Here is a 22,956-nt window from a genome sequence, read left to right as displayed (position 1 = left end):
GGGACACTAGAGGAAACAGGTCCATTCCTCTTCTTAACCAAGCTTGGAAACAGTGGCTGGACTATTTCTGTCACTTAAAGGAAAAGGGCATTTACTCTGGAACCTATCCAGAAGGCATACATTCCCTGGGCTTAGGTTTAGACTCTCCTCTGCCTAATCTCTGGGGATGGCTGAGTGGTACCTAGATTAACCAAAATGAGTGAGCTCAGATGTGGAAACACTGAGAAGGGACTGGTAACGTATCATTAAGCTTCATAGGTGAAAAAGTTCCTAGACATTGATAAGAATTTACATGAGCACACCCATGAGAAAACGTTGAACCTGATCATAAAAAGAGCTACCTTTTATCAGGTGTTAACTATATTAACTGCACTAAAGTAGTTATATATTTTGAAAGATTTAACCTTCTGATATTGAGGAAAATTGGGTTGCTATCCCCATTCCAGATAAAGACACTGAAGCAAAGATAGGTTAGGTGGCTATCTCAGAGTAGATCTGGGATTTGAAGCCAGGTCTTTGAACTCCCAAGCTCTTGGTTGCAGTAGAACCTTAACTGTTGTTCAGTCCCTCAGTCGTGTCTGACTCTTTGCGACCCCATGGACTCCAGTACTCCAGGCTTCCCTGTCCTTCACTATCTCCCGGAGTTTGCTCCAACTCATGTCCATTGAGTCGGTGATGCCATCCAACCCTCTCATCCTGTCATCCCCTTTTCCTCCTGCCCTCAATCTTTCCCAACTTCAGGGTCTTTTCCAGTGAGTCGCCTCTTCACATCAGGTGACCAAAGTTTTGGACCTTCAGCCTCAGCATCCATCCTTCCAATGAGTATTCAGGGTTGATTTTTTTAGAATTGACTGGTTTGATCTCCTTGATGTCCAAGGGACTCTCAAGAGTCTTCTCCAACACCACAGTTCAAAAGCATCAATTTTTTGGTGCTCAGCCTTCTTTATAGTCCAGCTCTCACATTAATACATGCCTACTGGAAAAACCATAGCTTTGACTATATGGACCTTTGTCAGCAAAGTGATGTCTCTGCTTTTTAATATGCTGTTGAGATTGGTCATAGCTTTTCTTCCAAGGAGCAAGTGTCTTTTAATTTCCTGGCTGCCGTCACCATCCACAGTGATTTTGGAGCCCAAGAAAATAAAGAAGCTTAAAAGCCTTCCATATTTCAGAATCAAGAATCTTTAAGCTGAGATCCTAGATACATCATTCTTGATTATCTAGACCCTGATTACTGCTACTAAAAAGGAGTTTGCTGCCTCAAGAGCCAGCTGGTTCCATACAACTATACTTATTTGGAAGCTTTTAAATGTTAAATTAAAATCTGCTTCTCTGTAACTTTAATTTGCCTTCTTTTGGTCTTAATCTGCACTCTTGGAGAACTCAAAACAAAGCTACTTCTCTGCAAGAAGCCCTTCTGATATGGAGACGGATCCTGCACTACTTCCCCTCCCCTGTCTCTGGGGTAGTCTCAGTCCCAGGAGATCTCACTTCGTACCGCTCATCTGCTCAACTGTTAGACTCATCAGTAACACAGGAAAGCTCCAAAGTGCCACCTATGTCTTTCAGAGACTCGGGGTCTAAATTTGGATAATAGGTTTGATCCCAGTCATTTACTCAGGTGCCTAGGAAACATCACCTTGGTAAGCCAAATGACACCCCTCCCCCCCGCCCCCAGATAAAAGTGTGGAATTAATCTAATAGAGCAAATAATCGCTAGCCTTCACTTTCTATGCGCCAAGACCAGTGCTAAGTGCCTTATAGACACTTTCCCTGGGAACCCTCCATGAGGCAAGTACTGACATTATCCCAGTTTTAGAGATGAGGAAACTAAGGCTCAGCTATTCTGAGGTCTTCTGCTTATAACTGCATGTCTTTCTGTCCACATTAGTGAGGGGTGGATCAGGGCAGGATAGAACTTGTCCCCAGAACGAGACTTGTATTTTCCCATCTCTCTTTGCTTATACATTACTGGCCTCTTTCTTCACAAGCATTTGATGAGCACCTCACACAGTTCAACACTTGCCCAACAGTGACTGCAGTAAGGACAACATATGCAAACAAAGCGATGACACCTTCTAAATCTGAACTTCAGGGTCAAGGAAGGCTTTCGAGAAGAGGTAGCAACTGATGAGGGTCTTGAAAGATAAACAGGAAGAAAAGAGTCAACCAGTCAAAGGACAGGATAGGGGAAATTCAAATTTCAGCAAGAAGGAACAGCATATGTCAACACTCAGAGGCACGCATTTGCATGGACAGGAAAAACACATCATATGGTAGTAAGCAGGGTCCAGAAATTTTGTAAGCATAAAACTGAGGGAAAGTTTGCATTTCTGTGAGGTTAAAGAAAAATCGTTGCTTTTCAGTTCGATCTGTCCTGCCACAAAAAGCACACAAAGTAAGGACAGTGAAACATTATGTATACAACAGACTGCTCACTGAAGTAAAGTCCAACAGATCATAAGGCAGTCACTTTCCAGCTGCCCCTCACAATACTCCCTTCCAGAGAGATCTGTAGTCTGCCCCTGTTTGAGAAAAGGGAAGGGTGCTCTGTAGAGGATTACAGTCAATTACAGTTACATTTGAAATTCACATGATCACAGACAGACTCTTACCTTGTTGCTGAGTATGGCCCCTGTGGTGAAAAAGGAATGGAAAGAAATCCAACTGGACAGGTAAACACAGGTGATTATAAAGAGCTGTGCAGGGCTTCCGTGGTGGCTCATAGGTAAAGAACCTGCCTGCCAATGCAGCAGATGCGGGTTCAATCCCTGAACCGGGAAGATCCCACACGTCAGAGAGTAATAACCAGTGCTCCACAACTACTGAGCTTGTGCGCTACAGCCCGAAAGCCGCAAGTACTGAAGCCCGTGCATCCTAGACGCTGTGCTCTGCAACAGCAGAAGGCATCGCAGTGAGGAGCCTGGGCACAGCAAAGAAAGTAGCCCCCATTCTCTGCAACTAGAGAAAAGCCCATGTAACAGTGAAGACTTAGTGCAACCAAAAACAAAATAAATAAAATTTTATATACATATAAAATAAAGTTTTATATGTTATATATATATATTTAAAGAGCTGTGTATGCCATTCGGTCGAATATTGATTTTATCGGAAGGATGATAGGAAGTCACGAAAGGATTTTTAACAGATCCAACGAAAGTGCCACTTTCTGTAAAAGCATTGCCTGGCCACCACATTTGGTGGGGCGTTCCTTTAAGTGGCTTGTATTTTTTGGTCTCATCTCTCCTTAGATTCAAGGCCCTGTCTTATATTTATGTGTTTGTGTCTGCATACTACTCATGGATTCAGTGTGTACTGCAAATATGTTTGTCGTCTGAAGAAAAGAAACAAAGGGAAAGGTGTCATTTGGGTTTCTCTTATTTCACAATTTTTCCTGTCAAAATTGAGTTCACGATGTAGAAGAACGAATGAAGTTGGGTAGAGACAACACAAACTTTTTAATGTGTTTATAAATATGAATGTGAATTATACAAGCATATTTATTCAAACAAAACCTTTACTTCCTTTTTATTTTGGCCGAGCCACACCCGGCTTGTGGAATCTTAGTTCCTGACCAAGGATTGAACCCTTGGCATTGAAAGCAAGGAGTCCTATTTAGTACACTGCCAGGGAATTCCCAGAAATGTTTACTTTTTAATTTGGTTAATTCTACTGAACTCAAAAGTACTTGAGACTGTGAGGGATGCAAAACAAGTGTATGCTCTCTTAACTGTAATGTTAACCATGGAATGGAATTGACTTATCCAGTAAATATGTTTTGTAAAATAAGTGACTGTGCTAAGATTCATTTCTAGGGCTAATCCCACCTTCAGAATCCCAGTCATAGTTCTTAAACCTCTAAATCGCCATACCTCATCCCAAGGGAGGATGCTTAAATTCTACAGAAGTCAAACCAAATTGTAGAAAGACCCCACCCTCCAGGACAGTGGTTCTCCAAGGCTGCTCCCTGAACCAACAACAGCAGCATCTGGGCACTTGTTCAAAATGCAGAAATGCACATCACCAGGCCTCACCCCAGCAAGCCTACACAGTGAGAAATTCTGGGATTGACACCTAGCAATTTGGGTTTTAACAAGCCCTCCTGACAATTCAGATGCGGGAAGCTTGGGTTTCAGAACCTCAGCTTCCGGTCACTCTGGTTGGCTGCCCTTTGCCAGGGGAGAGTGGAGGTGAGGAGTACAGGAACCTATTCCCAATTCTTCAGGGAACTTTATCATCTATTGGTTTCCTTTGCCATTACCCTAATACAGATGGAACGTAAGGCCCATTAGACAAAACATGAACCAGACCTGTTCCACAGAACTGTGAAGTCAGTTTTCCTTGGCTTTGCCCGTGGTCATTAAAAAAAAAAAAAAAGCTTCACGAGCCACTCTTGTCTCTGAACTTTTCCCTTTTCTAGTAAAAGTACAAATTCCAGCTGGAGAGCTTGACCAACAACATCTTTCTACAGAAGTTGCTGCCTTCGATGCTTTGCTGAGTTCCAGAGATAAGATAAATAATTTACCAAATGTAGGTTTCTGATTACTCACTCTATTAGCATTTAGAGCAGAGAGCTCCGGCCTCTAGGGAGTTTCATTCGTTCAGATGCAGCCCATCTGCTTTTGTTTTCTTGTGGGGAGTTTTTTTTGGGGGTGGGGTTGCCTGGAAAAGCCAGGGAGCTCCCAGCATCCCACACATACTTTAAGGATGAACTGCTTAAATCTTATGGGTTTTACTGGAAATTCTGGGGAATGCTATTTTCTTATTATTTAAAAAAATACACAGCTGCTAAGACTCTTTCTCCCCCCTCCCTCTCCCCTCTATTTTTTTCTAAATGCTGAGTAAAAACTAAACTCCACAATTCATTTTCAAATATTATACAAAATACAATAGCTTCATGAAAGGGTATTTTCAATATTGTGCAATTTATTTATCCTAAACCCATACCGCACACTGCAAGAGTAATTTCAGGGAATTTTATCGAAGGGATTAAGGAGAGTTTCTCCTAAATCAAACAAAACTGGAGAACAAAAAGGAACAGCCTGTTACATCAAAGCATCATTCTTCACTTATATAATTCCTGAAGTATAGTACCAATATCAGTTGAGATAGATACAATATGGGAAGGTTGCATCTGTAGTTATTTCATGGGCTCTTTACTTTATGGTAAAGACATGTTATTATTATTTTATACAGGTCTTAAGAGTAAACTGAATAACAGAAGAAATCACAGTAAAAATAGCAGTCTGTGGATGGTCCATTACAGATATAGAGGAAAAGCTTGACAGAAACCCAAGAAGTGATACGTTGGATATGCTAAAAAAAAAAAAATCCCTTATTAATCCTTTTGAGATAACTTGATCAACAAGTTACTTTATCCCTTTTGAAAAGAAATACTGAACCATGTGTCTGGATGGTATTGTGGGTCTTATTTTGGTAATCTCTGTGAGATAGAAATTGCATTTCATTTCCCAGGTAAGATTTTTGTATTTTCACGGATTTTCTTAATGCAGAATTAAGACTGCACACCTTACTTCCTATGGTGCGCACCCTGTGAGTAAGTCAAACAATAACATGATGACATCTGCGAACAAACCTGTTTGCCTGCCGGTGATTTAGTACTAAAGTGATCGGCTCCCAGTACCAAGTTACACTGAAAGTCCCTTGCGTGAAATGAAAGTTGTTGGTTGGTTTGGGGATGGCACCTTGCTGAAACAAGTTAGCTGGGATACAAAAACAATGTCTTAGAACAGGGGATACCTCTTAAAGGTGAGGTGAGGTAAGGACACAGAAGGAATTCCTTGTGCTTCACAGCTCTGGGTTTGAAGCAATTAAAGAGTGAAAGGTGTAAAAATCCAACTTGCTACCTATTTTGTGTTTCTCTGGGAGATTAACCTACTTTCTTGGCTCATTTTCTTCTTCTTCCTACATCAGTTGGTACAAAAGCTATGGTAGCTGGCAGCCTCAGATGACTCTGTCTGCATCTCTTAGCATAGTTATGGGTCTCTCCAGGATGCAGAGAGTAATTTACCTCTATTTCCTTTGCTTTTTCCCCACAGCAGGTAGAAAGGCTGTCCTGTGACAGCCTGATATATTCTCCCCTCGTCCTAAGAACTTGCAAAGCCAGGAGCAGTAGAGTTAACAGTCAGAGTGTATGCTCCTTCTCACTTTTTCCTGTCTTCTGACAGATTCAAGAAGCTGTAGAGGTAAATCTGAGAAAAGTGGCATGTAAGTGCACACACACACACACGCACGCGCGCGTGCACGCACACACACACACACACAATGCAAGAACTCACACCCAGCCACTCACTCTCCTCTCCAGCTTGCCGTATGCTGCATTTTAGAAGGTTTCATGTTGCTCCTGCAACATTTTTTTGGTTGGTTGGATGGCTGAATGAAACACAACCTTCTCCGCAGACATCAAAGCCTGTCTCCAGCATAGCAAACTCCTCATCCAGCCTTTCGTCTCTCCGGCTACATTCCAATTTAACCCGGGCTGCCTTGCATGATAATCAGGCCTAATTACCGCTTCATCCCCGGATTGTTGTGCTGAGTTCGGGGAACTGCAGAGTTCTCGCCTCAGTCTGGTCCTGCCATCCCTCAGTCTCCCTCCTGGTCTTCAGCTCACCTCTTTGAGTTCTCAGCTCTAGCCTTTATAATTAGCAAATAGGTGAAAACAAGGACTCTGCCTTTGGATATGGGCGCTCCATCCACTTAGTAAAACGAATTCCTTTCACAACTGTGGGAAGACCTCCCCGTGTCCAGGATATTCTGAATACCACAGGAGCTTTAAGAGATTTATTACTAGGTTAAAGAGTAAAATAAAGGCCGTGAGACAATCTCCTCATTCCCCAGAGGTATTTCCCTACTTTCTCTCTTAACACACACACACACACACAATCTTTTTTAAAGTGTTGAGACCAGAAGGAAAGTGAGGTGAGCCAGGACTCGTGGAAACTTTTTCCTGATTCTTTCAGTCGGTAGGATGCATTTGGATGCCGTCATTTCTCTAACTGAAAAAGGAATCACGGGAGAAGAATTGAAAAAATGAGAGATCAGATAATCTCCAGTTTAAACCATCCAGCTTATGCTTTACTTTAAAATTCTTTTTCATGTATTACTGTAAGCATTACTGAGTGCCTGCATGTACCAGGCCCGGTGTTAGGTACTGGAGATTCAAAGACAATATGACACAAGTCTTGCCCTTAAGAAGAATAAACGGAGCCTTAAAAGACTGGAAGCAGCTAAGCAAAGGGAACGGAGAACAGGGGGGTAATTAGATGCCAAAGTTTTTCAAACATAAACTGAATGAAACAAAATCAACCTGGAGTTGATCTTTGTTGAGGCTGGTATTGAAACTTGCTGGGCATTATTACTATTCAGTCTATCGTTCACATGTTTAAAAGTTTCCATAATGAAAATTTTAAATATTTAAATATCCAGATCAGACCAGTCGCTCAATCGTGTCCGACTCTTTGTGACCCCATGAAGCGCAGCACCCCAGGCCTCCCTGTCCATCACCAACTCCCGGAGTTCACTCAGACTCACGTCCATCGAGTCAGTGATGCCATCCAGCCATCTCATCCTCTGTCGTCCCCTTCTCCTCTTGCCCCCAATCCCTCCCAGCATCAGAGTCTTTTCCAATGAGTCAACTCTTCGCATGAGGTGGCCAAAGTAATGGAGTTTCAGCTTTAGCATCATTCCTTCCAAAGAAATCCCAGGGCTGATCTCCTTCAGAATGGACTGGTTGGATCTCCTTGCAGTCCAAGGGACTCTCAAGAGTCTTCTCCAACACCACAGTTCAAAAGCATCAATTCTTTGGCGCTCAGCTTTCTTCACAGTCCAACTCTCACATCCATACATGACCACAGGAAAAACCATAGCCTTGACCAGAAGAACCTTTGTTGGCAAAGTAATGTCTCTGCTTTTGAATATGCCATCTAGGTTGGTCATAACTTTTCTTCCAAGGAGTAAGCGTCTTTTAATTTCATGGCTTTTAAATATCCGGGGACTATTAACTGCAGAACTACTGGGAGGAAGCTGGCTGAAATACAGAACTTCTGGCTCCACCGCAGTCCTACTCAGAGCATTTCTTGATTTCACGGGGTTCAGGAATCTGCATTTTAAAAAAGCTCCTCAAGCAAATCTCATGAGTTCGAGCAAACTCCAAGAGATAGTGAAGGACAGGGAGGCCTGGCGTGTTGCATCCATGGGGTCTCAAAGATTCAGACACAACTGAGCCGCTGAACAACAACTGAAACTCGAGTTTCTTGGCAGAGGAGGCAGTAAGTGCCTGGAGGGGAGACGTAAACAAGAAGGGAAATAATTTCTCAGAGAAGAAAATCTTCCTTGGGAACCACTTGATGGGATCAGACAATTTCAGAACTAGAAAGAGGACCTTAGAGATCCTGAGTCTAGGCCAGAGCATCTCAACTTGTAATGTGCGCAGAGATCACCTGGGGATTCTGTTCAAATGCGGTGGGTTTCAAGGACAGGGCCTGAAATCCTACATTTCTAACTAGCTCCAGGTAAGGACCACACTTTGATCAGCAAGTACTCTTCGCTCAGTCGTGTCCGACTCTGCGACCCCACGGACTGTAGCCCACCAGGCTTCTCTGTCCATAGGACTCTCCAGGCAACAATACTGGAGTGGGTTGTTATTCCCTTCTCCAGGGCATCTTCCCAACCCAGGAATCAAACCTGGGTCTCCTGCATGGCAGGCAGATTCTTTACTATCTGAGCCACTAGGGAAGCCCTTGATCAGCAAGGATTAGTATTTTATAGACAAGGATTAGTATTTTATAGACAAGGAAACTATCATTGCATCTTTTTGTGTTGCTGTTGTCTTGGAAGGCTGAGCCCATGTAGGAGCCTGCTACCAGTTGGATATGGGGAGCAGGCTGCTTTTACATGCAGACTACCAACGTGAGCCAGTCCTGGAGCTGAACTATGGCACAGATTTCTCCTCAGCACCACAGGGATGGTCTGAGGAGCTACTATGTGGCTGTTCTGCCACAGTCTGTTATTTCTTATCGTCCTCACTGTACCTACCAGGTCTTCTTGGGATTCCAGGAGACTTCCTGGGCAAGCATGAGCTCTATTGAATACATGACTCAGTGTACTCACAATGGACCCAGCCATTAGCATAGTTTTGGTCCAGTGTTAGTGCATTGAGCAAGTTAACTCCTGCGAACTGCAAAGAGGGTATGGATTAATAAACTGTTAAAAATACTCCCTGAGATCAGGACTGGTGAGCACTCCTTGATACAGGAAATCATGTTTCACACGTTGATTAGTAAATTTAGGGAACTGATTATCCCAGAGCTGGTACAGATTCAAAAGAGCTTTCACACCCTCCCTAAAGGATGGATAAGAAGCTAGTTTACCATCCTTAATGAAAGGGGATGCTTTCGGGGAATTTCCTAACCTTTGAGGTGGAAGTCAAAGAATCTGCCCCTCCCTCTTTTCCCTATCTGTGATAGAACTCTGGAGGAGTCAACTCAATGACTGACCCAGGGGACATGATTTGTAATTGCTAATTTCCAGGTAGTGAGGAGCTACAATAGGATATTTCAACTCAAGAAATTTATTAGCAAAAATATTACCAGAACCACCTTCCTCCACAGACATACCCACCTACCATTCACCCATTCTTTGCCATCACCTCAAATAAAGCTTTTTTTTTTTTTTGATCACACTGCTTGGCAAGCAGATCGAATCGGAGCCCCAGTCCTTTGCAGAGGAAGCAGAGTCCTCAAGTCCTAACCAGTGGACTGCCAGGGAATTCCCCAAATAAAGCATCTTTTCTTCTGGCCTCCGAACGGTTTCTGTCAGAAAGGAATGTCTCTGGGTTAGAACGCTCTGGGATCTTTCCCAAAGACACACACTTGTCTCCTTGAAACATCACATGTTACATATTTATCTTTTCCTCCTGATCCAATGACACATTTTGCCTGAGCCCTCTTATCTAGAAATGCCTAAGAGGGCACAGAATAGTGGCAGACAGAATCTCCTGGCCTTCGCAGCCCCCCTCAGAGAGAAGTCTGAAAGCTTTGCTTAGGGGCAGAGTCCAGGGAAAAGTTAATTTTGGGTTCTGGGCCTGTGGACTTGGGTTTTTGCGCCCGCGAGGAGTTGAGGGCGTGGACTGAGTAAACTCTTTGGAGGCCGGGAATGGGGAGCGGGGTAGGGCCTCCCTGGAGCCTCCCGGCCATTAGTAATCTGCTTTGTGAATGGAGTTAAAGGGGGAGGGGGATGCACATACTTGGAATTCCTTTATCTGGGTGGGCTCCTTCTCCATAGACTTTCAGGATGTGGGAAATGGAAGATGAAAGAAGCTGAGTTTTCAACCTATCAGGTTACGGCGTGTAAAATGGAGAGGGAAAGCGGGGGAGGAGGGGAGAGGGAGACCAGAGAAGGCCGCTCCGGAGAGGGACCAGGGAAACCCAGTTTGGGAACTGGCCGGGGAGAGTGAGAAAGAAAGTGCTGGGCGTGCAGATCATATTTCACATCACATCAGAGCTGTGGAATTTCCTCTCTTCTAGGGGGAGGCCTGTGAAGAGAGAAGTTGGTTTAAGGTTAGTCCATGATGAATAATAGCCGAGAGGCGACGGATTGAGGGTGTTACTAAGGGACTGGTGTTTACAAGCAGAGATTTTTGTGGTGGGGAAAGGGAGGTGGGAGTTGAGGCCATCTTCAGTCTGAGCTGTTAACCAGATTGTGTGACCCCAGAATGGAGTCCATGTATGGATTTTATTTGTGTCTGACCCCTGTGGTATGCAGAGCCTTGAGCTGTGGGCTGAGAAGGGGAGCGAAAGGAATGGGGTGATAATTAGAAAAAGCAGGTGAGGGAATCTGGGTACCTGTGGGCACCTTGTGAGTTCTCCTCGGTCGGGGAGTCCCTGGGGCGGTCCCAGCAGGACTGTTTCTGTTTGTATCAAGCCACGTGCTCCACACCACTCAGCTGTCGTGGCCGTACTCTCTGAGGACCCTACCTCCCAAGAGAGGAGTCTATTTTTAAAAATTCCACCCAGGCGCTGTCCTTTCTTGTCTGTTGTGAGAGAGCACCCACCTCAGAACCTCCACCCTGAGTATGAAAGTTATGCAAGTGAGGGTAAGTGGTTCCTAAGGCCAGAGACACCTTTCATTTTTTTAGGGAAGAGTAAAAATAGTAGATGACCATTGGGTCAAGTCTGGACCGAAAACAAAATCCTGCTGTGGTAGAGACAGGCATAAAGGGTAGGGGGTAGGAACATGGAAAGAAAGTGCGTTTAGAGAACGGAATGCTTCTTAAACCCCGATACCATCAACAGGCAATGTATTGTTCTAGTAAGATGATGGGTAGAAAGTTATTAGATGGCATATAAATCACCGCATACATAGATGACAAAAATATTGCTTGTTTTGGAAAAATTAGAATACAATAAAGTATGCTTGTCACAAACCATACCAAGCTTCATTTAATCTTTTTCTTCTTGTTTCAGAAAGCTGTTTGGGATTTTTCAGTCTATCAGGGTCATCATTTTCAGACATCTATTAGTGCCAATACTGTAGTCGCCTGAGAGGCTCAGTTAATAAAGATTTCTGGTTGATAGCTGGCGTGGACTTTTGCACTCCTCTTTGAATGCGGCTTTGGGTTGGGAGAGGGGGAAGGGAGAGGCCACTGACTCCAGTATTCTGGCCTGGAGAATTCCACTGACCGTATATAGTCCATGGGGTCGCAAAGAGTCGGACACGACTGAGCGACTTTCACTTCAACTATAACTACACTGAATGCACTTTAAAAATATCATTTTACAAACCATACACTCACATTTTTCCCTCTCCTTTCCAAACACCTTCCCCTCAGCTATTTTATAAAAAAAAGAAATATAATACTATTTCCTTTTCTTTGGATTATCTGCTCTCAGCAACCTCTCCAACATGAGCTACAGCCGTGACTGAGCTTCCCTAATCCATGCTGTTCCTTTCTGATGTCCACAGTCATTTTCTAAGTGTAACTTTTTTTTTTATTTTTGCAAGGTGTATTAAATTGGGGATGGGTGCTATTACTTGAACTGGTCCTTCTGGATTTCTTAGTGGTTTCCTAAGAACAGGTAAGGGTAGTCACTCAAGAGATATTTGCCTTTGTGCCCAAGTGCAATAAGCCAGCAGCATGTTTTTCTATTGTTAGTTGAAATGAGAATTAATTTTCGAAAGTACTATAGTCAGCTTAGTCCATCGTAACCTGCTGTTGACCTTAGTGGTGGAGGATCTAAGGGCTTGAATGTTAAAATTAGAACTGACTTTGAGTACTGGCCTTATTTACCATCTGGGCACCTTATTTTTATTTAACAAACACTTATACAGCATTTACTATGTGCCAAGCACTCTTGTGAGCTTTTTATAAACATTTGCTCGGCTAATCCTCATAGTAGTGTTATTATTATATAACGCTATTATAAAGTGTTATTATTATCCTTACTTTACAGATGAGGAATCCGACACACGGAGATATGAAGCAGTCTGCCACTTAATGAGCAGGAGCTGACGCTTGCCTCCGGAACACGTCCCCTATTAGGTGGGAGCTCTTTTTCTACAACCATCAGCTTGCAACCTAGGACAAGTCCTTCGGCAGTGCTGGGGGCATGTGAAAGGTGTGAGACCGGGCAGCAGGGAAGGCAGGGCCTTCCATGCGTGCAAAGTCAAAGAGCAAAGCCAGAAGGAAGGGAGAGTTCAAGGGCTGCCCCACCCCTCCCATCCCCGTGTAGCGCAACGCAGCAGGTCTCCAGCACCTTCTTACAACTTGATTCACAGTTTCAGCACCCCACCGTTTCCGCTTCCTTGAACTGCATCTAGACACGACTCTGGTCCCCACCAGCTTCTGACCTCATTACTCATTCTGTTTACAGCGTGGCCTCACCCTTCAGGCTGCTCTGATTTCCCAGATAGGAATTTGGCTGCCCTCATTGACTATGATTCAGATTTTCGCCCCAGCCACATTGCACCAGCCCTCCTGTGTACACAGCCCCTCTGGTTAGACTGGTACCCTGACGTCACCCTGCTCCTCCGTCCCTCCCTGAAACCCCTGTCGTGGGTAAGGCAGGGCTCTGGGACTCTTTCCACTCCAGAGAGCGGAGGCAGGGTTAGGAAGCCCTGGAATGAAATGTGGGGGGAAATCACTGACGGGTTTGGAGCTGATGGGGGTTAAGGTGAGGAGGAGGGCTTCTGAGGAAGGTGAGGAGGCCGTGCAGAACAGAGGGGAAGGCCGGAGGCAGGGGCATCCGTGAACAGATGAGGGACAGATGAGGAAGGCCTGAGGTGCGTGCCCGGTGGATACGGGAGACACATGACCTCACAACACTTGGTCATTGCCTGAATGTGAAGGGCAGGAGGCTGGGGAAGCTCAGGCACTGTGATGCTCCCAGGTTTCTCATCGGAAGCTTCTGGAAAGCTGATGCCTCAACCCACAGTAGTGAGGTAGTTGTGAAGCAGAAGAACCCAGAATAGTGCCTGGTGATTTTTCTTTTTTGTGCGTGGGGGAGAGGTGGGTTGTGCTGCATGGCACGCAGGATCTCATTTCCTGGACCGGGGATCGAACCTGTGCCCCCTGCGGTGGAAGTATACCAAGTCCTAACCACTGGTCTGCCAGGGAACTCACAGTGCCTGGTAATCGATTATAGTTTCAAGAAGTGTTTACAAGGACTTCCCTGGAGGTCCAGAGGTTAAGAATCTGCCAGTGCAGGTGTCATGAGTTCCATTCCTGGTGGTCCAGTGGTTTATGAATCCGCCAGTGCAGGGGACATGAGTTCCATCCCTAATCCAAAAATATCCCGCATACTGCTGAGCAACTAAGCCCATGAGCCACAACTGCTGAAGCTCGTGGCAGTGCCCTAGAGCCCAGGGTCTGAACAAGAGAGTCGTCCCTGCTCGCTGTAACTAGAGAAAGTTCACAGGCAGCAAAGAACCCCCAGCAAGTGCAGCCAAAAAATAAATAATTTTTTTAAAAAAAGAAAGGATTAAAGCTTTGCTATAAAATGAAGGGAAAAAAATGTTGACAGAATATATTTATGCTGGATCTCCAGATACTGTCATTTAAATATTAATGTCCCATGGGGAGAGAAAACCAAGAGCCTTGAACACATCTGTCTTAAGGGAAAGAGGAAAAACTGGTGGGAAGAGGCTGAGGAGGGGTAAAAGCGGGGAAGGAGGTGTTTCCTGTTTGAGTGCACCTGTTTGGGACACTGAGAGAGGAGCCCAGAAGCAAAGCCCATGTTTACCTTTAGTGCAGTTCATCTAGAACTTCCCTGTGTCAGGAGAGGTGAGGATGGGGGGTACCAAGGCAGAGGGAGAGGCAGGGTCGACAGCCGACTGATCTAGGGGACAGCCTTCAGTCAATCACTGATGCAGGAGTCTGGGGGGCGCTGAGGGTGCCCCAGAGGGAGACCCACAGAGAGCACCGGGTGGGACTAGGCGGGGACAGTGAGCCTCGCTGAGCAGGCCATGGCAGTGGTTGCCATTGTCTTTCCAGATCCGTTCCTTACAGTTGAAGTAGACAGCTAGCCTGTGGTCCCTCCCAACTCTAGAGAAATCCACTGCTATCTGATTACTCAGTTATTTCAGCCTCCTCCTCCTGCGTCACTTCATTTTCCGTCGGCTGTCTCCTTGCCGTCACCCAGTTAATCCCTCTCTCTTACCCATGGTAATTTTTCCTTTTCATCTCTCTCTTCTCCCTAGAAACTTTGGCTGGAATTAAAAACGGTCCTCCAGAGAGGGAAAAACTCATTTTTTAAAAAATGTTTTGTCCATGTTTGATCACATACATGTTTATCATATGTCTCATCTTTTAACCCTGAAGTATCAATTGTTGGGAACCCAAGGACTGTGTCAGGCTCTGAGAAGGTGTTGTATTAATGAGTACACTGAGCCTTACCTATACATCACAGTTTGATTGATGGAGACGATAGTCCCAGCAGTCACTGTTTATTTGTCCCGTGCTAGGTGCTGTGTTAATTGCTTTCTATTCGTTCTCACTGAATCCTCACAGCGACCCTGTCAATCACACATCAGCCTATCCCCATTGGACAAATGAGGAAATTATGTGTCCAGTTAAAGCTGTGAGTGTTGGTTCCAAGCTGACATTTATTGAGCACTCACTACACTCCAGAGTCTGTACCCATGCTTCATACTGAATCCTCAAATACCATGAGGTAATTATTCTTACGATCCTCATCTTCCAGGTCAGGAACCTGGCTCCAGGAGGTTAAATAACTTGCAAATATCACACTGCCAGGAAGCAGTGGAACCAAGGTTGTCACCATGGGACTCCTAGTCTCTGCTCTTTGACCACCGAATTTAGTTGCTGGAATACCAAAAGAACCTCTGTGCAATTTGGTTTTACCCCTGCAGTGATGCCGGGGAAAGATCCTCCAGACAGCCTTGTATTGAGGTTATGAGGTAAACTGTCTACAGAGAACCCTGGTGGCAGGAGAGGGCTGGGAGCACGAAGTGGTTAATGTCTGAGAAAGGAAGTGCAGAAGCAGCGAGTGGAGTCAGCACTGCCTCTGTGCGTGTCCTGGAAATGCAAACAGCCCTCGGCTTGGCTTCCCCAGGGCTGGCCCCGGGTGGCTGGCGGGAAGCCTGCTGGAAGGGAAGCCCCGGCCTGCCGAGGGAGCAGCCGAGGGACCCTGGAGCCGTGGCTTCCCTCTCTCTGACCTTTAGCTTGCACTGATGAATTGGCAGCAACTGTGTGACATCAGGGAGACATTTTCTTCTCCGTGAGCTCAGAGCTTCCATTTAAAAATTCCTCGGTCACAAGACGGAGGTTGCAGAAGCCCGGGCACACTTGTGGGGGCGGCAGGTGATTGTGCACTTGCTCCAAATCTTCCACAAGTCTGCGTAATCCCAGGGATTCCGGGCAGCCTTGGGGACGGCCATGTAAGGTGCGATCGCTGGCCTGATTTATCCTGTCGCGCTGCCAGCTCCTAGGGGCCCTGCAGGGACTGGCCACACCAGGCAGGCGCCTGGGAGCTACCGGCCTCCTCTGGCAGTTTCTTCCGTGTGCCCGATCTCTTGTCCTTACCCCTGCCGAAAACGAGCACTGGGTTAAAATTAAGTGAGTTCAAGTGTTCTCCAAGCATGTTTTTGCTTGACTCATGTGTGTGAGATGGGGTATGTACGTGTGGGTGTATTTGGTGGGGGATGGGTGGGGGCAGTGAGTAATCTGACCTCTAAAATTTCAGAGTGATAGAGGGGAATTGTTATTTTAATACAGCAAAGATCGGAGTTGAAGGGAACTTAGAAATCTAAAAATGGCAAGCCCCCATTTTACAGGAGAGGAAACTAAGCTCAGAGAGGGAAAGCAACTGGCCCACAGCTTCACATCTCGTTAGTGGCAGGGGCAGGACTAAGAACCGTGTCCTTGGGCAGATTAATCTTTCTCTGGGCCTCAGTGATGAAACGACACAGTGGGATTTGATGATGTTCAAGATTTCCTCCAGATCTTAAAATGCAAAACCATAACTGGGTGACTGTCCCAGGCTCCCTGGGGGATCCTAGCGGAGCAGGGTCCTAAACAAGGCAGGATGCATGCTAGGAAGGTGGGAATGGTTAAATGACTTTGGGCCAGGTGATTTCATCACCTCTAATACCACCTCTCCCTTCAGTCCCTCCCCTTGCCCTTGCCTGGAGACCAGCATTCATCCTCCAACAGCCACGCTCCCTTTTCAACCCACAGACATACATATTCTCTGCTGCTGCTGCTAAGTCACTTCAGTTGTGTCCGACTCTGTGCAACCCCATAGACGGCAGCCCACCAGGCTCCCCCGTCCCTGGGATTCTCCAGGCAAGAACACTGGAGTGGGTTGCCATTTCCTCCTCCAATGCATGAAAGTGAAAAGTGAAAGTGAAGTCGCTCAGTCGTGTCCGACTCCTAGAGACCCCATGGACTGCAGCCCACCAGGCTCCTCCGTCCATGGGATTTTCCAGGCAAGAGTACTGGAGTGGGGTGCCATTGCCTTCTCCAACATATTCTCTGATTTCTGCTAATTTACTAGACCACTGTTATTCCAGCTTATGTGTCTGTAGCTTTTCTACTGCCTTTCATTGAGGCATCACTCACTGAGCAAAGGACTCCATACTTCACATTATCACATTTAATCCCCTTCCCTCCATCCTCTGATTTAGGTTATCTCATTATGTTGATGATAAAATCAAGGTTCATAGATTTCGCTACTTGCACATTCTAGTAACTAGTAAGTGGTGAATCTCTAAAGTGACTCAAGTCTGACTAGAGACTTAAGCTTCATTTCTTATATTACCCCTCCTGCGTGGCCCACCCCACACCCCCTAACATTGCCTCTCTGGCTGCCCTGAGGCTCTGACTGTGGCCTCTAAGTTCATCTGGATATGATAAGTGCTAAACTTCAAGATGTTCAAGCTGGTTTTAGAAAAGGCAGAGGAATCAGAGATCAAATTGCCAACATCCGCTGGATCATCGAAAAAGCAAGAGAGTTCCAGAAAAACATCTATTTCTGCTTTATTGACTAGCCAAAGCCTTTGACTGTGTGGATCACAATAAACTGTGGAAAATTCTGAAAGAGATGGGAATACTAGACCACCTGACCTGCCTCCTGAGAAACCTGTATGCAGGTCAGGAAGCAACAGTTAGAACTGGACATGGAACAACAGACTGGTTCCAAAGAGGAAAAAGAGTACATCAAGGTTGTATATTGTCACCCTGCTTATTTAACTTCTATGCAGAGTACATCATGAGAAACACTGGGCTGGAAGAAGCACAAGCTGGAATCAAGATTGCCGGGAGAAATATCAATAACCTCAGATATGCAGATGACACCACCCTTATGGCAGAAAGTGAAGAGGAACTAAACAGCTTCTTGATGAAAGTGAAAGTGGAGAACGAAAAGGTTGGCTTAAAGCTCAACATTCAGAAAACAAGGATCATGGCATCTGGTCCCATCACTTCATGGGAAATAGATGGGGAAACAGTGTCAGACTTTATTTTTGGGGGCTCCAAAATCACTGCAGATGGTGACTGCAGCCATGAAATTAAAAGATGCTTACTCCTTGGAAGAAAAGTTATGACCAACCTAGATAGCATATTGAAAAGCAGAGACATTACTTTGCCGACAAAGGTCTGTCTAGTCAAGGCTGTGGTTTTTTCCAGTGGTCATGTATGGATGTGAGAGTTGGACTGTGAAGAAAGCTGAATGCCAAAGAATTGATGCTTTTGAACTGTGGTGTTGGAAAAAACTCTTGAGAGTCCCTGGACTGCAAGGAGATCCAACCAGTCCATTCTGAAGGAGATCAGCCCTGGGATTTCTTTGGAGGGAATGATGCTGAAGCTGAAACTCCAGTACTTTGGCCACCTCATACAAAGAGTTGACTCATTGGAAAAGACTCTGATGCTGGGAGGGATTGGGGGCAGGAGGAGAAGGGGACGACAGAGGATGAGATGTCTGGATGGCATCACTGACTCGATGGACGTGAGTCTGAGTGAACTCCAGGAGTTGGTGATGGACAGGAAGGCCTGGTGTGCTGCGATTCATGGGGTCGTGAAGAGTCAGACACGACTGAGCGACTGAACTGAACAAGACTAAGGTCATTGGTGGGACTTCCCTGGTGGTTCAGTGGCTAAGACTGCTCTCAATGAAGGGGCCAGGGTTTGACTCCTGGTCAGGGAAATAGATCCCACATGCCCCAGCTAAAGATCCTGCTTGCTGAAACTTAAGACCCGGCACAGTCAAATTAATTAATTAAAGAGATTAAAGTTATTGGCTTTATTCTTGTTAAGACCTAATCTTTGTCCTATATCAAAACCACAGACTGTATGTACCCTTGAATTTGACCCGTTGTCTCACAATGAATAGTTGGGATTGGGACTCAGTGTAGAGAAGAGTGAGGATCCTTCATATCTTTTTATTGACAAAAATGTGAGTAAACAGTTATCATTTTGTTCCTCTGATCTTTCTATGAGCTAAAGAGAATGTAAGCCCACCAAGTCATTATCATTGATAAATTACGTCACAAGAGTTGATTTTGTAAAAGTTTCCTAGAGTGGCAGTTGGGGCACTCATATATAACTGAATTCTGTAGTTTGGGTATTAAAACTCTCTTCTGACCTCGATGAGTCATGTTCCTGTGGCATCTCCAGCTGACCAGCAGGTCACATGAGGTGGCGTGGACTCAGCAGCTGAAAATGCAATAATACCCTGTTAGGCTCCAGGGATCCTCCAGGAGTGGTGATTCTTCTCAAACAAGTGTTGGCAAGAGTCTGAGGGTTGAGAAGCTCAGTGGGTAGGTTTGGGTGTGAACTATGCTGGTACCCTCAGGGACAAGCCATTCCATTGCACATTCTTTGTTCATTCCTTCCCTAAACACCTACTAAGCACCCTTATGGGCAGGTTAGATCTGGGGCTGCATTGACCACTGAGAATTCCAAAACTGATAATCAAGAAGTTAACATTCTAACTGGAGGCCACCATGTACACAAGCAGTATTATACAATGTGAGAAATGCCATCAAAGCACTGTGGTCTCTTAATGGAGGAATAGTTTTGCTGGGCTGGGGGGGTGCGGGGGTGGGAGTGGGGGTGGGGACTGCTCAAGGAAGCTGTCCTCTGAGCCAAATCTTTAGATATGAGGAGAGGACAGTACATTCCAGACCCAGAGAGGAGCTGGAGCAAAGTGCAAAGGCTGGCGTGAGCACACCTGGATCAGGGGCTTGGAGCAGGTTCCACAGAGAGCCACGTAGTCTTTTTATGCAAAGAACAGCTTTTGCAGGTGTCAGCCTATCTCATAACCATCAGCAAAGCTAACATGTATAGAACTGACTGTGTGCCGGGCAGTCTGCGTAGTGCCTTCCTCAATTCTTTTCTTTTTTCTTTTTTTTTTAAAAATTAATTTATTTTTAAACTGGAGGCTAATTCTTCTTTTTTAATACAAGAACTCTAAGAAGTAGGGATTATTCACACTATTATTACAGGTCAGGTTTAGAGTTCTCTCTACAAGGGAACTAACCCTGGTTAGGAAGCATCTGTGATCTTAAACACTGCACTCCATTCCCACCTTTTTTTTTTGGAGGGGGACACTTTTTTCTTACCCCTGGTGGCTCAATCGGTAAAGAAACTGCCTGCAATGCAGGAGACCATGATTCAATCCCTGGGTTGGGAAGATCCCCAAGAGAAGGGAATGGCAACCCACTCCAGTATTCTTGCCTGGAGAATTCCGTGGACAGAGGAGCCCGGTGCGCTACAGTCCATGGGGTCGCAAAGAGTCAGACACGACTGAGCAACTAACACTTTTTTCTTAAGTGTACATGCACATCCAGGCCACCACCTGTCCAAGGGGGCATTCTTGGTGTGTGCCCAACACACAGCAAGCCCAAACAAGCCAAAATGGAGTTTGGAGCAGAGAAAGTTTATTGCAGGGAGTATGGCCAAGCCCTACGAAGCTCATAGTTCCCTGAAGGATTTTGGCAAGCATTTTTAAAAGCCAGGTGAGCCGGGAGTGGGTCGAAGGATATGTGATCAGCTTGTGCACAGTTCTCTGATTGGCTGATGATGAAGTAACAGGGTGGTATCACAGGGGTTAACACTAGCAGTCCTTAGGCTCCAGGAGGCCTGGGGCTATGTATATGCTCCTGGTTATCAAGAACTTAACATGTTCATTTGGTGGGGGGTTTTCACGTCTGTAAAACAACTCAGGGAATGTGCATCAACTACTGTTTTCTAGGTACTTCAGAGAGGAGATTGAAGGCAGGAGGAGAAGGGGACAGCAGAGGATGAGATGGTTGGATGACATCACCAACTCAATGGACATGAGTTTGAGCAAGCTTTGGGAGTTGGTGATGGACAAGGAAGCCTGACTTGCTGCAGTCCATGGGGTCCCAAAGAGTGGGACAGGAGAGAGTGACTAAACTGAAAGCAGAGGAGTGGGGTAGGCCTCTCCTGGGAAGGCCGGGTTCAGTCCTCCTCTGTTCCACTGGGAGGTCACCCATTTGGCCTAGACCTATCTCTCCACAGTGTTCCAGCAAGTCATTTCTGCATAAACCAAAACAAGCCTGAAGTTTCATTTGTTACTTTTCTCCATGAGAAATTGAAACTTAAAGAAGAACCAAAACATACCCATAAGAGTCTTATTGTGCCCCTGCTACTGCTCTAGGCATATGCCTTGAGACCATGTTAGCAAAGCTGTGGTTATTATAGGAAAATGGTCTTTTAAATATGTATGTCGGGGGAGGGTTCAATGCGGGGCGGGGGGGGGGGGGGCCGCCTACAGATGGATGTTAAGTAGGTTCAGATTTTGGAGAGCTTTAAATGCCATTTAGGTAGTTGGAATTTCATCTTGCGGTGATGTGAAGAAAAAGGGGAGGGAGAGGGTGCCTGCTGTGCCCAGGCATTCAGCTAGCATACACCTCTTCACAGCCCAACTTGGTGAGCAGTGAAAGTTTTTGAGTGGAGCTTGGATACACTCAGTTTAAGAAGATAAACCTGTATTGGATGTCTGATAAATTGGAAGGGAAACGGTTTAGGAGTGGAGATTCCACTGGAGAAGGGATAGTAAAATCTGGGGGTGAGGGATGGGAAATTAGTGCCTGAATTATGGTGATGGTGATAATGAACTGAAACGGGACATTGATTTATAAAGATGCTAACACATGAGAAACAATTTTATAAATAAATTCTGATTCTGAAACATTTAAAAAATAAAATCAATTTTCCAATTTGGTTCTTAGATATTTGTTGTTTTCTTTCTTTTTTTAAAATTTTGCCGTGGGCCCCATTTGCATGGCTACAATATAGTCTCTTGCAAATCTTTTCTTTGAGTGCACTTGTGGCCTGCACCTGAAAGAAACTCACAAGCTTGCATCTGAGTCTAAACTTAGCCCCCTACCGACTTGGAGAAGAATCTAAACTTGGCAAAATGCCTCCATCTCCCTTCCAGCAGCAGTCTTAAAAAGTAGTTCTCTTCCTCCACACCCCCCCCCCGCACCCCCCAACTAATGAACTATATCTAATAGCCTCTCTTTAGAGAGTCCTTTGAGAAAGAGATGGCGTTTGTTTTTGACCTCATTATCCATTTCAGCCTGTCCTTGATGAAAATAATCGCCCCTTAGGCAGGTACATTCCTCACATGCCGCTCTCGGCTGGCGGCTGAGACGTTGTTAACCCCGGCGACCATGGGAAAATGCTGCTGTCGGCCTCGGAGAGTCTAAAGGGAGTTGGCACAAGATAACAAGGGGTGAAGAGGTCAGAGTGGAAGCCCCTTTCATCTTTTCAGGCTGTTTCCAACCCAGACAAAGGTTGCCGTCCAGGGGTGCAAGGCCCACGCGGCTTTATTTTACGGTCTGGCTCTGGAAGGGGGTTGGGAGGGCTTTGCGGTATCTGGATATTGTTTTGGAGGCGAATGCCTGGGTCCCGGGAAGTCCTCGACTCCTGGGGGAATGCTAAGTGGAAGGAAGGGCAGGCAGCCCCCGCGTCGGCGGAAGAGACCACCCAGCTCCTCAAAGCAAGAGTGTGAAGGGTTTGAATGGAATGAGCTGTCCTGCAGGATTTATCATTCAGAGACAGTGAGATTAAGGGTGTGAGGTCGCATCGCGGTGGCTCCTGGATTTGCAGCAGGAGAGGAAAGGGTGGGGGGTGAGGAGGTGGGAGATGGGGGGGGTGGTGAGGAAAGGGGGGTGGGAGGGGCGTGGTGGGAGCAGGGGGCGAAGGGGTTGGATGGAGAGGTGAAGGGAGGATCCAGATTTCCTCCAAGCTTGTTCACTCACTTGCTTTGTGACTTTGAACAAGTCACTTGTCCATTTTGTGAAATGAAGCGACTGGAAGGATACCAGAAGTGCCTCAAGAGACTGCATTGGAATAACAGGGGTTCCGCTGCCCCACCTCCTGCCCCATAGGCTTTTTCAGCTTGCTTCATTGACTGATTGTGTTTTCAGTAATTGAAAGTCAACTACTCT

At 45.7% G+C, this 22,956-nt stretch overlaps 1 long non-coding RNA gene across 1 annotated transcript; it reads left to right on the top strand.

Moving 5' to 3' along the window:
- Positions 1 to 9,607: 9,607 nt before the first annotated feature.
- LOC101907794 (uncharacterized) lies at positions 9,608 to 21,217 on the top strand. Its single transcript, XR_239526.5, has 3 exons — positions 9,608 to 10,577; positions 12,471 to 12,559; positions 20,730 to 21,217. It is a non-coding gene; the product is annotated as an uncharacterized lncRNA (long non-coding RNA).
- Positions 21,218 to 22,956: the final 1,739 nt, after the last annotated feature.

The sequence above is a fragment of the Bos taurus genome, chromosome 23, assembly GCF_002263795.3.
Source record: "Bos taurus isolate L1 Dominette 01449 registration number 42190680 breed Hereford chromosome 23, ARS-UCD2.0, whole genome shotgun sequence".
Taxonomy (NCBI): Eukaryota; Metazoa; Chordata; class Mammalia; order Artiodactyla; family Bovidae; genus Bos; species Bos taurus.
The sequence above is the reverse complement of the archived record's forward strand: the minus strand, read 5'-3'. Positions and strand labels throughout refer to the sequence as shown.